The sequence below is a fragment of the Helianthus annuus genome, chromosome 9 (genome assembly GCF_002127325.2).
Source record: "Helianthus annuus cultivar XRQ/B chromosome 9, HanXRQr2.0-SUNRISE, whole genome shotgun sequence".
Classification (NCBI taxonomy): Eukaryota; Viridiplantae; Streptophyta; class Magnoliopsida; order Asterales; family Asteraceae; genus Helianthus; species Helianthus annuus.
The window spans coordinates 141993651-142010260 of NC_035441.2; the positions used below are offsets into that span (position 1 = coordinate 141993651).

General features: G+C 39.2%; 1 long non-coding RNA gene across 1 annotated transcript; it reads right to left on the reverse strand.

Annotated features, from left to right (window-relative positions):
* Window positions 1–14746: 14746 nt before the first annotated feature.
* LOC110874758 lies at window positions 14747–16401 on the reverse strand. The gene is made up of 2 exons (XR_002556198.2): window positions 16065–16401; window positions 14747–14949 (listed from the first exon to the last, which is right to left on the reverse strand). It is a non-coding gene; the product is annotated as an uncharacterized LOC110874758 (long non-coding RNA).
* Between the last annotated feature and the right edge of the window lie 209 nt (window positions 16402–16610).

Below are 16610 nucleotides of genomic sequence, written 5' to 3' on the forward strand. Positions count from 1 at the left end.
GGTCCAATATATCTCGGGCTTAACTTGCCTTTCTTACCGAATCGCATCACCCCCTTCCAGGGTGATACCTTAAGCAATACCTTGTCGCCTATTTCGAAATTGAAAGGCTTACGCTTCAAATATGCGTAGCTTTTCTGCCTGTCTCGGGCAACTTTCAATCGATCGCGAATTTGGACAATCTTTTCCATTGTTTCAAATATTATATCAGGTCCTGTCATCTGGACATCTCCAACTTCTGCCCAACAAACGGGCGTTCTACACTTTCTATCATATAGGGCTTCAAAAGGTGCAGCCTTAATGCTCGTATGGTAGCTATTGTTATAGGAGAACTCGACCAATGGTAGGTGGTTATCCCAACTACCACCTAAGTCGATCGCACATGCACGAAGCATGTCTTCCAACGTTTGGATTGTACGCTCACTCTGTCCATCTGTCTGAGGGTGGTAAGCCGTACTGAAGTTCAAACGTGTGCCCAAAGATTGTTGGAAACTTTTCCAAAAGTGTGACGTGTATCTGGTATCTCTGTCAGAGATAATAGACACAGGCACGCCATGAAGGGCTACAATCTTATCTACAAACAACTGGGCTAGCATATCGGAGCTATGAGTCTCCTTTATAGGTAGGAAATGTGCTGACTTGGTCAGTCTATCAACTATTACCCATATTGTATCGCTTCCCTTCTTTGTCTTTGGCAACTTGGTGATGAAATCCATCGTCACCATTTCCCACTTCCACTCAGGAAGTTCAGGCTGTTGTAGCAAGCCTGACGGATTTTGATGTTCAGCTTTTACTTGCGCACAAGTCAAACACTTTGCTACATAGGTGGCTATAGACTTTTTCAAGCCTATCCACCAAAAGTTTGCCTTCAAGTCCTGGTACATTTTATCAGCTCCAGGATGAACGGAATATCGGGAACTGTGGGCTTCTTGAAGGATAACGTCTCGAAGACCTCCGTACATAGGAACCCATATCCTTCCATTTAATCTCAGAATTCCGTCCTTGCCACAGGATAACTGTTCTTCAGTTACTCCTAGCTTTTCGTTAGGATAGTTAGCTTCTGACACAGCTTCTTTCTGTGCAGCTAACAATCTCTCATTCAGACTGTTCTTGATTTCAATGCTCTTGGCATTGATCCTTATTGGTTTCACTCTTTCTTTTCTGCTCAAGGCATCTGCGACTACGTTGGCCTTGCCTGGATGGTATCTTATTTCACAGTCATAATCGTTCAGAGTTTCCATCCAACGTCGCTGCCTCATATTCAAATCTTTTTGATTGAACAAATGTTGAAGGCTTTTGTGATCAGAATAGATCACAAATTTAATGCCATACAAGTAATGCCTCGAAAGCTTTAGTGCAAATACAACGGCACCCAACTCCAAGTCATGGGTGGTGTAATTCTTTTCATGCACCTTTAATTGTCGTGAAGCATAGGGAATCACCTTGCCTCTCTGCATAAGCACACAACCCATCCCGGTGTGCGATGCGTCACAATATACTACAAATTCTTCCATTCCTTCCGGCAATGTCAACACAGGAGCATTGCTTAGTTTCTGTTTAAAGATGTCAAAAGCTTCTTGCTGTTTAGGGCCCCCATTAAACTTTATACTCTTTCTAGTTAAAGAAGTTAGGGGCGCAACAATCCTTGAAAAATTTTCGATGAAGCGTCTGTAGTATCCTGCTAGACCTAGGAAACTGCGAATCTCCGTAGGCGTCTTCGGCTCCTGCCAATTCATGACGGCTTCAACCTTGGCGGGATCCACTTGGATACCACGCTTACTGACTACATGTCCAAGGAATTGGACTTCTCGTAGCCAAAATTCACATTTAGAGAATTTGGCATAAAGCTTTTCTTGATGAAGCAGTTTAAGAATACATCGAAGATGCTTCTCGTAGTCAGCTTGACTTTTTGAGTATATGAGGATGTCATCGATGAAGACAATGACAAATTTATCCAAATAGGGCTTACAAACGCGATTCATGAGATCCATGAATGTGGCAGGTGCATTAGTGAGCCCAAAAGGCATCACTAGGAACTCGAAATGACCATAGCGAGTCCTAAATGCAGTCTTGTGCACATCTTCGTCCTTGACCTTTAATTGATGGTAGCCTGACCTGAGATCAATCTTGGAAAAGTAGCTTGCTCCTTGCAACTGATCGAACAGATCGTCAATCCTGGGCAAAGGATACCTATTCTTGATTGTAACCTTATTAAGCTCACGGTAATCGATGCATAGACGCATCGAACCATCTTTCTTTTTGACGAACAAGATTGGTGCTCCCCACGGAGACGAACTGGGTCTAACAAAACCTTTGGCTAGCAGATCATCTAGCTGCGTCCTCAATTCTTTCATTTCTGTGGGTGTCAATCTATAAGGTGCTCTTGCAATAGGCGCGACTCCTGGAATAATGTCGATACTGAATTCCACTTGCCTGTCTGGTGGTAAACCAGGCAGTTCTTCCGGGAAAACTTCAGGATAGTCAGAGATGACTGGGATGTCTTCAATCTTGGGTTTCTCCTCACCAATAGTCACCTGTGCAATATAAATGACACATCCTTTCTTCAAACATCTGGATGCCTTTAGCATAGATACTTGTGCAGGCAATCCATGCCGAGTATCTCCCTGAATGGTAAGTGGTTCTCCAGACGGAGTCTTGATCACCACTTGTTTCTTGTTGCACACAATTTGGGCTTGGTTATGCGATAACCAATCCATACCCAATACTATGTCAAAACCAGCTAGTTTAAAGGGTAACAGGGATAAAGGAAATGAGTGATTCCTAATGGATATCACACATCCATCTAAAACAGCTGAGACTGTTTCCAAGGTCCCATCAGCTAACTCTACTTCAAAGTTCACATTCAAGGCTTTAACAGACAGTTTTATAATTCATAAAACTTATTATCCACAAAGGATTTATCTGCTCCAGAATCAAATAACACTCTTGCAAATACATCATTGATAAGAAACGTACCGGTTATGACGTTGTCGTTCTGGATAGCCTCTTGAACATTCATCTGAAAGACCCTGGCATTGGTCTTTTTCCCTTCTTCAGCGTTCTTTACCAGCTTCTGGCAGTTAGTCTTGATGTGCCCTTTTTCGTTGCAACTATAACAAGTTGCATCCTTGAGTTTCTTGCACTCAAGAGTCCTATGCTCAGAGGACTTGCAAATCCCACATGCCTTCGGCTGGGATTTCTGTTCATACCTGCACCTTCCGAAATGGTGCTTCTTGCAAACATTGCACTTGGGCCTATCGCCCGACTGTCGGTCATTCTTCTTGGCCTCTGATCCCTTCTTGTGGTCACGATTCCCCCGATGCTTCTTGCTTGACCTACGTGAATTATCATCTTCACGTTTCCTCTTTTCAGTGTCAGCATTTCTCAGAGATCTCTGTCTCACTGTATCCAGTGTGAGAGACAGAGATATATCTGCCACGGATCTAAATGTAGCAGGCCTAGAAGCCTTCACGCTAGCTTTGATCTCCAGGGCCAGACCCCCGATGAAACACGCGATCTGTTTAGGTTCCGGGGTCACAAGGTACGGAACCAATCTTGACAGGGTGTTGAAACTTGTGAGATAAGCCTGGCAATCCAGGTTCTTCATGACCAGTGATAGGAAATCAGACTCTATCTTCTCAACCTCGTGCTGAGGGCAGTAGTTTTCTTTGATGAGAGCAATAAATTGCTCCCATGTCATGCTATACAAAGCAACCTTCCAAGAGGCTTGAACCAATGACCTCCACCATGCTAGGGCTTCACCCTTAAATGACTGGGATACAAACTTCACCACATCCCTCTCAGCACAACCACTAATGTCCACAACAGTGTCCATTTTGTCCAGCCAGGTCGTGCAATCCACAACGCCTTTTTCCCCAGTAAAATCTCGGGGCTTGCAGGAAACAAAGTACTTATACGTGCAACCCTTGGCGCGAGGTGCATCATTGAACACTGTCTTCTTGGGACGGACACTATTCTCATTTGATGAGTGTCGATCGTCGTCCTTCTTAGGTTTAGACTGGGTTGAGGGTGGTTTGCTATGGGATGCAGAATGAGTTCTTGGTTTAGAGTGTGGTGCAGATAGGGTCCTGCTTCGAGACTCGCTATACTCTGCATACTGCCGATCTAAGGCCGTCTTAAGAGCGTCGTCTACTAAAGCTTTCAATTCAGCGCCCGTTATATTAATTTGGGCGTTATCATTGTCGTCCTCCTTTGATTGACTATTAACTCCATTTGGGTCAGCCATTGAGATCTTGATCTGCTACAAGGAATATGACAAAATTTTATTTAGGAGTTTATCATGGAATTGTCTTTTATGGCAATTCATTAACCATGCTAAACATAGACCATATTTGGTTAATTTGTTACTCACTTTTATTTAGGATTTGAATATAACTTATCCTAATCACAAACAATATTGTAAGTGGCACAAAGCCTAGTCACAAGGACGTTTTATATATTATCAGCCAGGATTTCAGAGAATCAAGGCATGAAGGTTTGAACCATAGTTCTTTTACCTTTTCTAACAGGGAGTCGTAGACTACAACTGTCTTTTGTCTTATATGACAATAAGTATGGCCCGTAGGCACTACATCACTAATGGATGTTTGATAAGTGATCATTTTAATTGATGATTTAAACCCATGATTTATAAATCATCAATTTGGGGGTTGGAATCCTTTGAAGGATCCTTAAATAAGAATGACGTGTGTGATTTTAACGAATCACGTCTGCCAAGGATGTTAACATGTTTACAGAGGTTAACAGGAATCTGAATCTTTTAATCAGGTCTCACCATCTTGGCCGGGTCTTATTATGACACCAGGCTAGGTCTCACCATTTAAGATTCTTTGTTTAGGCAGACTTATTTAAAAGGAATGATTTTTAATTTATTTCATATACTAATGTATTAAAATGACAAAAAAATGAATTTTATAAACTTAACATTCCATTAATTATAATAATGATTACACACTGCCCTAAACGGGACTTTCAATAGAAAAATACCTACGCAGAGGTTTACAGAAAACAAGTCCTCGCAGGGACCAAATACAAGGATAGATGTCCGCACAGGGATAAAAAGATAAGTCCACGCAGGGACCGTAAAGCAAGTCCACGCAGGGACTAAAACAAATAAATGTCCACACAGGGACTTGATTAAAATAGGAAAATACAATAGTACATCTAGAGACTAGTGATCTCGCTTCTTCTTCCCTTTTAACAGGTTTGCTACGCCTTTAAGGAATCCACGATTGTTCTTACATTCTTGCTCAAAATCTCGTTCTACCCTATTTAAACGGTGGAGGATTTCTTCCTGCTCCGGTGGGAAAAACGTGGTTGCTGCGACGGTTGTTGAACCGGAGGCCTAGCAGGTGCTGGATACCCATGAGCTGCGTATCCTAATCCCCAAGGTCCTTCGGGATGGAGGGCGTTGTAGTTGGCCGCTACCAAGTATGGGTCGACATCAACATAATTATAGTGAGTGTGAGTCGGCAACTCAAACGGGTTATATGCTGTGGATCCGGCGTATGCTGGTATCGGGTTATCATAGCCGAAAGGTGGCGGAGGTGGTGCAACTGGTGCAGAATTCACCTCTGCAGGGTGGTTCGAAGGTTCATCCATTTGTGGGTCTTCAGGCAATGGCGGAAAATGACTTGCACTCGAGTGGCGAGGGGTGCTAAAGTGAAATTCCCCTCCTCGTGTGGACATCCGCGCGCCTGATCTCCTACGCCTTGGCGGATCTGGAGGTGCTTGATGAACTGGTAGCGGTGGAGGCGGTGGCGTAACTGCCACGAAACGCGAATCCTCGGAAGGATCCTGCTGCTGCTGCGGCTGGTGAGGTGATGAATGGTGAGAGGGTGTAAAGTACCACTCGCATTGGTTAAACCTCGCCTGGTAACTATCGGGACCTTAATAAGGTGTTCCGTGAAAGGATGACCCATCAGAGATCTCGATAGGATGGTTGGGGGTACCTCTTGCAGGTTCGATGGGATCCGTGTCCTCGTCCATATCCATCGCATTGTCCTCGGATAAATGGTCCTCTGGTCCTAGAGGGTTAAAACCTACTGGTTCCTGAACATAGTCTGCCGGGTTGAACTGGCCTTGGAAGAAAGGAGTGGGATCGCCATAGGAACGGTGCGAAACAGAACGCTGGAGAGGTATGAACGAAGGTTGAGGGTTACTGGGTTAGTTTTCTGAGTTCGGCCCAAAAGAGTGACGGTATGAAGGCGTCGAACTATGCGAGGTAGACCGTCTAGCGGGCTCAAAGAGGTTCTTCCTACGCCTCTAAGGTTCTTCACTCCTTGTGCTGGAAGGAGCACGCATGTGTGAAGGTCTGACCTCGTGATCATTATGAGTAGTGATCGGCCCTTTGCCTCTTCCTCCTCTTCTGATTGCTGGTGGCATATTTTCTACTTAAGCAATTTTTAAATCAACAACAAACAATAAAAGATAAACTAGAACCACAATTCGAATTTGTCCTATGTTCTTGTCTAGACTCGAGTATGTGCAATTGTGTCATTGAGATTAAACACATAAGGATAGTGTTTAATTCACTCAACGTTGGCTCTGATACCAACCTGTCACATCCCGATTTCCACACGTTTCACTGGTGGGCCCGGTGGGGGATTACCGTGACATAGTTGGCAACAATATAGTCAAACCACACAATATTTAAATGCACAGCGGAAGCATAAAGATAGATATATTTCAACCATCAAATGTAATATCCAAGTATCACAAGTAATCGAAATAATCCACAGGGGATCAAAATAAAATAGAAAATATAATGTACAACAAATAGTGGCATCCAGGCTTGCGAGACTCTAACGATGCTAAGGAGTGGCCAGCCTATTTCGTGTAGAACCTGCATTTAATCTTTTTTTTTTGGGAAAATACGTCAGTTTACACTGGTAAATACATTCAACCGACACTTTTGTAAAAGGTTTAATGAAAATGATTTGAATGCACAAGGCACAAACTCTTTATAACTTGGGATAATTAATCAATCAAATCTTGTAAAAGAATTACATGTTCACTATGTGTTCAGTCGCCCGGGTCATGCCGGGTTTAAGGTTAATAGACACGCCACATAGCATAAGCCGTGGCGGGAAAACCAACGGTTATACCTTTATAAATATAGACACATTGTCGGGTGTACGCCTACACCCGCGTGTCAAGGTCGTGGCCATTTCGTAAAATGCTGCCAAGGATATCCGGGACATGGTCATTAAGCTCCCAAAGCCGTAAAGCCAACAAAACCAATTTTTAAACGGGTCATATTGATAATACCCAACTACCAATGTGTTGGTGAACTACATCTGTTGACTTCGTCTTGGATCGAGTCTTAGTCTTAGAGTGTTAGATCAGGGCACGTTTTACGAGAAAATAGGAGATTGTATAGGTGTGTGCAATAGGTTTCGCTTGTATGGTCTTAGCTATAGGTTTCGCTTGTAATGTATATTGATGGTTTCGCTTGCATGTCAGTTGAAGGTTTCGCTTGAACGACATGTATGTTCAAGCGAAATCTCAACAACTATAAATAGCCTTTCAAGCGAATCATTTGTAACGATTGATGAAACTCGTACCGAAGTGCTGCCGGATCGAGATTTGAATGTATATTGTCAGAAATCAATGCAAAGAGAAGTTTAAAGTGATTTGCTAGCTGTTTCTAAGTCAAATACTTATTTTCCGCATCTGTATTTGATAGAATTTCCTCTGAACGACTCGTTCGGGTCACTACACGATCCTACGATTGGTATCAGAGCTTCAGGAGGAGGAGTTCTGTAGAGAATAGCTGGAATTTGTCAAGTTTTCTTACTTCTACACCTTCTTTCTTTAGTTCAGACATTTTCACCGATCAAAATCAGTTCAAAATTTCACAGATTGTGTGTAATAGTGTATAGACAAACCTTGGAAAGTTTGGTGTTAAAATTCACATTAAAAATGGGTCAAACATGCTCGGGAATAGGTTTCGCTTAAACGGACACTTTATAGTTCCGCTTGAAAGAACGTAATAGTTTCGCTTATCGTTACATCAGTTCAACAGGTTCCGCTTCAAAGAGTGTTAGTTCCGCTTCTAGATACATTTCATCAGGAGGTCTCGCTTCAATATTCAGTGATTTCGCTTCAGTGTTCCGCTTCAAGGATCATTGAGTTTTCGCTTGTTGAGACAAACTTAGTTCCGCTTCAGTGAACTTCTGTAGTTTCGCTTGTTTGTACAAACACTGGTTCCGCTTGTTTGTACCTTGTGTTTTCGCTTCAGTGGTTTCGCTTATAAGGCTGTTGTGAGAATTTTGTAAGAATTTGAAAATGGACGAGGAATTTTTCAACGCATTCGCTACTCCGGTTACACCAATCACTTTTGCTCAAAATACAATGCTCGAAAATGAAACGGGTACAATGCAAAAACCACCCAAACTCATGAACATTGAAGAATTTAAAGGTTGGGAAGGTCGCTTTGAGAATTGGGTACAAGCTAATTACCTAGATGCTTGGGAATGTGTGGAGACAAAATATGTTCGACCATTGAATGATGATGAAGAGCCTGTTCCGATAAAAGATCTTAGTGCGGATGCTAGAAAGAAGTATAAAGATGAGAAAATAATGTTAAGTCTTCTTCAACAAGCAGTGAAAGAGGATATTATGGTGCTTTTGCAACACAATGGAACTTCATATTCAATTTGGAAAGCTTTACGGTCAAAGTTTCGTGGTAGCGAAGAAATGGTCAAAAGCAGGAAATCGCTTCTAAAGAAAGAATTTGATCTGTTTCGCGGGTTAAAGAATGAAAGCACAAGAGAGATTATCGAAAGATACTGCAATTTGCTTGCTAACATGAAGAGATTGAGTATTGAGAAAGACAATGAAGAGTTGATCGAAAAACTTGCTGATGCTTTGCCTTATGAAACTTGGGGCACATATCTTATGATGTTAAGAAACAAGAAAGGTTTTAGCAATTTGACAGTCAGCAAGTTCATTGAAAAGATCGAAGCTCAGGAAATGGAACAACGAAAAGTTATTCGAATGAAAGATTTTGATGGTGAACAGGATATTGGGCTATACTATAAATCAGGGGTGAATGACATCAATTCTATCTCCGAAAATTGAAACTACCTACAGTGTCAAGAATTCATCTGAAAGCTCATTTAAAGGATCAAGCAGCAAAACAAGTTTTACATCATTTTCGTCTTTTGATCCAAACATTTCAGCAACGAAAAATGGAAAGAAACTTCAGTGCAATATTGTATTAAATCTTAAAAATGATCAAGATTATTCTGAGGAAGTTGCTAAAAACCAAATGTCTTTATTAGGAATGGTTTTGGAATCTAATAGTTGTTTTGTTGCAGGTCGTATCGGAAATCCAATGCTAACAAAGGAAGACTACGACTAGATAGATGCTGAAGAGATGGAGTTGATGGACATAAAGTGGTGTTTGGCTAGCGTGTTACGGAGAGCTGAGAAATTTAAGCAGATCACGGGGAGAGATGATCTTCGTGAGGCTAATGTTTCTACTTTAGGTTTCGACAAATCTAAAGTCACTTGTTTTCGGTGCAGGGAAAAAGGACACTTCAAAAGGGAGTGCACTAATCGCCAAGCAAGTGGAGCTCAGAATTCTTTCAATAACAACAATGATTACTACAGAAAATCCATCTACCATCAGGTTGCTCAATCACCATCACAGCAAAATCAACATCAAGCACAAACTACACATGGAAGACCAATAATCGAAGATTCTGGAAAGAAAGCATGTGTGGTTAATTCAGATGAAAAGAAGTCATTCAGTTGGGATAATTATATTCCAGAAAATGCAAAAGCTTGTTTGATTGATCAAGAAGATGAAAAGTTACCAGAGGGTTTTAGCTGGGAAAATTTTACTTGGGATGATTATATTCCTGATCAAACTAGAGCTTACACTGCTTTCATGGCAAAGGTTGAAAGTGATAGTGATGATGATACTGAGTAATGGGCAAGAAAGTTCAAAGCTGATATGAAGTTGCTGGCTGAAAGTGATAGTGAAGATGAAAAAGCCAAGAAGAAAAAGAAAAAGATCAAGACACCAGTGAGCAGTGATGAGGAAGATGTTCCAGTGATAAGAAGACAAAAGGTGAAAGAAGTTCCTAAATTCAAGGTTGAGGAAGAAGTTGATGCTAAAAAGATTCCAGTGAAGTGTGAGAACTGTGAAGCTATAAAGAAGCAGAACAGCACACTAATTTACAACTTGAATAGCTTGAAGGAATCGTACGATGTGCTGAACAAAGCAATGAACCAATACAACCAAACGAGTGAAGAACAAGCAACAGCAATGAAGACACTTCAGGGAGCTTTCATGATAAAGCAGAAAGTTGTGAACAATTACATAGAGAAGTGTGCTGCTTTGGAACAAAAGCTTGAGTTGCAAAGAATTGAAACTGAAAGAGTTAATCGTTTGTTAAAAAGTTACTCATGTACTTCTTATGTCATTGACAGGATTTATCCGACGGTTGAAAGTATGAAAGCATGGGAAGATGATGAGGTAACTGAAGAGAAAGAAGCTGGAAAATTTGCTGATGAAAAGACTTCTGAAAATAAGAAGAATGACACGAAGAAAAAGACTGACAAGAAAGATTCTAGTAAGAAACAAGGTGTTAGTTATAACAAGTGTCCACCCCCGCTGGAAAATGGATATTTGCCAAGATATCCAAACGATGAAAGAGTCAAAAAGGCAACAAATTTACAGTGGGAGTCAGAGTCGTCAGTCAATCTACCAGATAGTATTGATGTTGTGTTTACATCGTCTGACACTGATCAACAGTCTCAATTGATGAAGAAAGTCGTGGATCATGTGTTAGAAAATGATGACATTGAGGAGTCAAAGTCGGAGTCCGCGTCAGGGTCAAAGTCTGAGTCAAGCACAACATGTCAAATAGAAAAACAGGACAAAATAGTTTATGATAGAAAGTTTATGTTATCAAAATCTAATTTGGATGATGGATTGTTTAAAGTTGCCTACACTTTGAATGATTCTGACAAATTATATTCTGATGAGGAATTTCCAATAAGAGGTGTCAAAACTAAATTGATAAACAAGGTTTTCAAACTCACAGAAATTAATATTTCTGAAATAAAAGACTTATGTCTTAATGAAAAACCAAGATTTTACACCTCAAGAGTACAACAAAGATTAAACAAGAAAAAGAATTACAGTTCTGGTTCAGGTTTCCAAAAGAAATCAAACCATAACGGTAATTTCAAAAAGAAAGGCTTAGGTTTTATTCCTACAGAAAAACTGAAAAATGAAAAATATGTTCGTGATTTTAAATCCAAAATGTCATTTGTTTCAGGTACATCAACTGATGAAGAAGAAAAGACAAGTTTCTGGAGGGAATCAAATAGTGAGTTCCTTGCGAAGAAGCAAGACGAACAGAAGAGAGATACGAGAACCTGTTTCCGGTGCAACAATGTTGGACATATTGCCAAAGATTGTTCTAAGGCAATACAATCAAAACAGGGAGTATCTATTAAACTCAAAGAGAAAGTGGTTGAGTTTAAACCACCAATTGATAGAGAAAAATTGTTTAAAAATTCTAAATTTGAAATTGGTGAGTGTTCGAACAAGTTTTATAAGAAGAAAGCTAAATCTGACAACCAGAAATGGGTTGTTAAGAAGGTTGGTGAAAGCTCTAGCGATGATTCTGATGGGTTAAAATCAGAGGAGCTATCTTTAGGCGATGAAACTGATTCCATAAAATCAGTTGAGCCACAAGTTGTTTCAAAATGTGAAGCTGATATAAAAGATAAAAAATCAGTTCCGACTGTGAATGATGAGGATTTTCCATCACTTCGGGCTGAAAATTATAAAAAGAAAATTGGTAATGTTGAAATATCTAACCAATTTTATAATGATAAACAGGAATTTGATGCTGAGAAGGTCTTTAACCCCAAGGTAAAACATATCTTTGGCAAGATGATTGATCGAAAAGTCAAAGGGGTTAAAGAATTTTATGAGAAGAAAACAAAGAAAGAAAAGGTTGAACCATCCCTGGTTTGTGACTGGGATGGTACATATTATGAACAATAAGTCTCAGGACTTGCCGGAGCTCCCAGGTTGGTAAGCGTGGAGCATGAATCAGCATCTTTCTTGAATTTTATTCGGTAACGTCAATCATACAAATGGTAAAAAGGTTTGTTTATGTTTGTTGGTTATAATTACAAGTAGTTAGACGATTTGATTGCATATGGTAAATCAAGGACATTAATATGTACTTGTATTTTCCTACAACTGGTTGGAAGACAATATGATGAACCACAACCCCGAACTTGTTATTGATAAATCTACAAGTGATAAAATCAATCAAACTTATTTTCTGGAAAAACCATTTTGATTAAAACAAACTTAAGTGTTTTGAATCTAAAATGGGAAAATAGTTTGTTGATAGGGGGAGTTCTGATTTTTTACGCCAAGAGAATGGCGAATTGATGTGATTTGATATCGGTTGTCATGTTTCTGTACAGTTTGTTTTCATATTTTCATTAATGTGTTTGCATTTTAGGGGGAGTAGAAAATTTCAGAAAATCCAAAAATATTAGAAAATTTGAAAAAGCCAAAAACATGATAAAATCAAAAATGAGTTTTGTTGTGAAAAAGAGGAAATGATAGTACATCAGTGGACTATCACAACATGCTAAAGAAATTGGAAAGTTTAAAAGTGATAAACAATCTTACTGCGGATGTGTCAGTAGGTTTTTGCACATTTAGTAAATTGAAACGAGATATAAACCTAATTCAAACTTGCTTGATTCGTGGGTAACTATTCTTGAATATATTGGTAACCCCCGAAATCTTGTTTGAAAGGTCCCATATTCTGAGATACTAGGTCTTTATACTCAGTGATATCTGGGGTATTATCCCAGGACTTCTGCTGTATGGAAGTATTGACCTAGTCCCTGGATAATGCTTTTCGCAAAATGCTTGAAACATAGCATCGCTCTCAGCATGCTGATGAAACAATAAAATTGATAGTCGCTATTGTTGTAAATAAAAGATCCTCTAAAGGGGACCCACCTAAAGTCGAAGCCGTCATCTCTCGCACATAACCCCTTTACAGATATCATCTGTGGTATACTCACCTGTAAGACTGAATATTTGGGATCTGGATACGGGAGTATATTCAAGTGGAGTGATACACAGTTAAGTTCAAGTGTCTAAAACATTAATATCGTATCTCGAATCGATTGAAATTTGTGTGAAAATTTAAAGTGGACCAATATACTGACAATCTAGGTAAATTGTTTAGAACTGAAAATGATTAAAGCTTAACGGTGTTAGTGATTTGTCTCAAAACTGATATGATCCTCTTGCACAAACTCACAAAAATATTGTTTGTAAATAGTTCATTTCTGCATTTACTTTCTTTCAGAAAATTCAAAAAGATTTTAGTGTGTTTTAGCATAAAATTTTGAAAAAGTCAAAAATATTTTCGACGACTGATATTGAAAAGCAGATTTTCAAAATTCTAAGTGCTGAACATGATGAACAGTTGGTTTGGGAGTTTGTGATTGTTTTGATACGAAAAATATTATAATTCCAAGTGGTTCATCAGTATCTGATTTATTGATGTGTTTATGATAGTTTATATGCTTAAATGTTTGTCATAAAACTTATGTTTGTGGTAGAGTTTTTGTTCAGGAAAAGTCATTAATTGAGGGGGAGTGAATGTTGGAGCTGAGAAACTCAAAAGACGTCAACATCAAAGTGAGGGAGTTTGTTGGTGATAAAAGAGAAAGAGATGAAGATAGAAAGAGAAAAGCTCAGAGACTGATCAAGACTGAAGATGTGAAGATACAACATGGTCGTGACTCGATGGACGACTCCGTCAACATCTGAGGGGGAGTCTGTTGGTGCACTACATCTGTTGACTTCGTCTTGGATCGAGTCTTAGTCTTAGAGTGTTAGATCAGGGCACGTTTTACGAGAAAACAGGAGATTGTATAGGTGTGTGCAATAGGTTTCGCTTGTATGGTCTTAGCTATAGGTTTCGCTTGTAATGTATATTGATGGTTTCGCTTGCATGTCAGTTGAAGGTTTCGCTTGAACGACATGTATGTTCAAGCGAAATCTCAACAACTATAAATAGCCTTTCAAGCGAATCATTTGTAATGATTGATGAAACTCGTACCGAAGTGCTGCCGGATCGAGATTTGAATGTATATTGTCATAAATCAATGCAAAGAGAAGTTTAAAGTGATTTGCTAGCTGTTTCTAAGTCAAATACTTATTTTCCGCATCTGTATTTGATAGAATTTCCTCTGAACGACTCGTTCGGGTCACTACACAATCCTACACAATGAGTTAGGGTCAATTGCCCGACCAAGCGGTATTTTATATACCGTAACCCAAGCCCGTATAACGGAAAATAAGTTAAAAGTATTTACCTGAGCAAGTAATAACCTCAACAAACAAATGCAAGTATCTTTTACTGGTCTCCTATTCTGGAACGAAGGTTTACAACACCTATTAGAATCGTAACGGGTCTTTAATTTAGCCTTAGCTTAGACCGGTCAGTTTCAAATGATAAATACGGTTTAATCGCATGAAACGCGAAAACCGGGAATGGAATGTGGTTTGGACCCAACAAGTTTGAAGACTCGTTTTATATGGGTAATATAAACACATTCTAGATTTTGAGGTAAAAATGATAAGGTTTGACCCGTTTCGGCCAGTTTATGTAAACTGTAACACCCGTTCTTAAAAATCAAGTTTTAACGTAAAATATACGAAAAGCAACCATGTAATTTAGATTACATATACGTCGGAAATACGGGTTTATTAAAACTTTTACAAATCATAAGTCATTTGACATAACGTGATCAAATTCGTCGTTTAAAAATTAATGACGATGCAAAGTGCGGAAGCGTGTATCTTTATCGTGTTCGGTTCCTCGTTGAGCTTGATCGTCTTCCGGCATCCAAAAGTACCTACATTTCATAAACATGAAATGCTTTAGTCATTCAGGGTTTAAAAACATGTCTAAATGAGTCCACGAAGCGAAACTAATTAAAATATATTTTATTACAGGGTCCACCGTAAATTACGGTGGGTACCGTAATTTACGGTAGCCCCTGAATGTCAAAACTTCCATCGTAACTCAGGGGTTACCTACCGTATCTATATCAGCTCCACCGTAACTTACGGTGGCACCGTAAGTTACGGTGGCCCCTGCATCCAACCTTTCCATTTTGCCGTTTTTGACACGAAATCTTTCGTATCTTTCAAACCGTTTGTCCGTTTGACCTACCGTTTCTTCCTACGTGTTTGTAATTTAATTCTCCACCTTATGGAGTTTAAAATCCAACATTCGGTTTAGTAAAATTTCAGACTTTTAAGTCTTCGGCTTACTCCCCTTTTTACCAAATTTTGACCCGTTCGATCTTTCTCAAACAAACAAGTTTGTTTTACCCTTATTTCCCATAACCTATCAAGTTCAATAATGTTTAACATAAAAGGTTTCAAATTACAGGTTTATATACCTTCTTAAACCCATTTTCACCCATATGCTCATTTTGACCCGTTAAGGGTATTTGAGCATATTTTAAGCGCCAATTGCTTTCACTTGTTTCTAAATACATAAGTCCACATTTCTTATTAAATGATCTCCCACCACAACTATATTTGTGGTGGATTTAATCTGGTGATCTATTTAATCCGAGTTTTACCCCTCGGATTATTATTTTACGGCAAAGACTCATATAGAGTCTTTCGACCAAGAATTTACATCTTTCGTTTTTTTATACTTGTTCTAAGTATTGATTTGATTATAAAACTCGTTTTCAAGCGACTTCTAAAGGTTGCTTGCTTAATTTCACTAACAAGGGTGTTTTGGACATTTTTAACTCTTCTTTTACGACGAAGGGCTTGCTTAAGCCATGCACGCCCAAAATCTCATTTTTAACCAAATCTTGTTTTCAAAACACTTTGTCTATAATTTAAATCCTTCGGTTTACCTTTTAAGGTAACCGTATGTCCCTTTTTACTGAGCCTAACTCTCATAGATCTTCACGTTTTAAATGAGTAATTAACCTATCACACATACCTGGCTCGGATCAACATATTGACCCATTTAATGCTTTGCTTAATAAACGCTAACTAATAGCGATGCAAATTTCCATTTGATATGTATTCCTGTAATCATACACTCGACAAATTCATTAGTCGATATTGTCAAAGGGTGATATTTTCACCTTTTGACCCGTTTAGTCTAAATGACCGTTTATCGATTTACTTCTATTTAACCATTATTATGGTTCCTCTCATCTTTGATTATCCTGTTCCGTACGACTACATGACGGAACATCATTACTCAACTGTTTCGTTATCACATTGATAATTTATATGATAAGAGAATATTCCACAATTTAAGACTAGTGTAAGCTATACTTACCTCGCATCCAAGCAACGTTTTCTTTTCGTACTTGCTCCGTTTGACCCGCTTCCTCCCAAGCCTTCATCTAGCTTGTCAAGAGTCAAACTATCATTATAATTCGTAAGATGGTTAGATTAGTCATCAATATTATGACTAGTTCATCTTACGGACTTTATGTCGAAACTTCTATTCGACTTCACCATAGGTTAGTTCGAC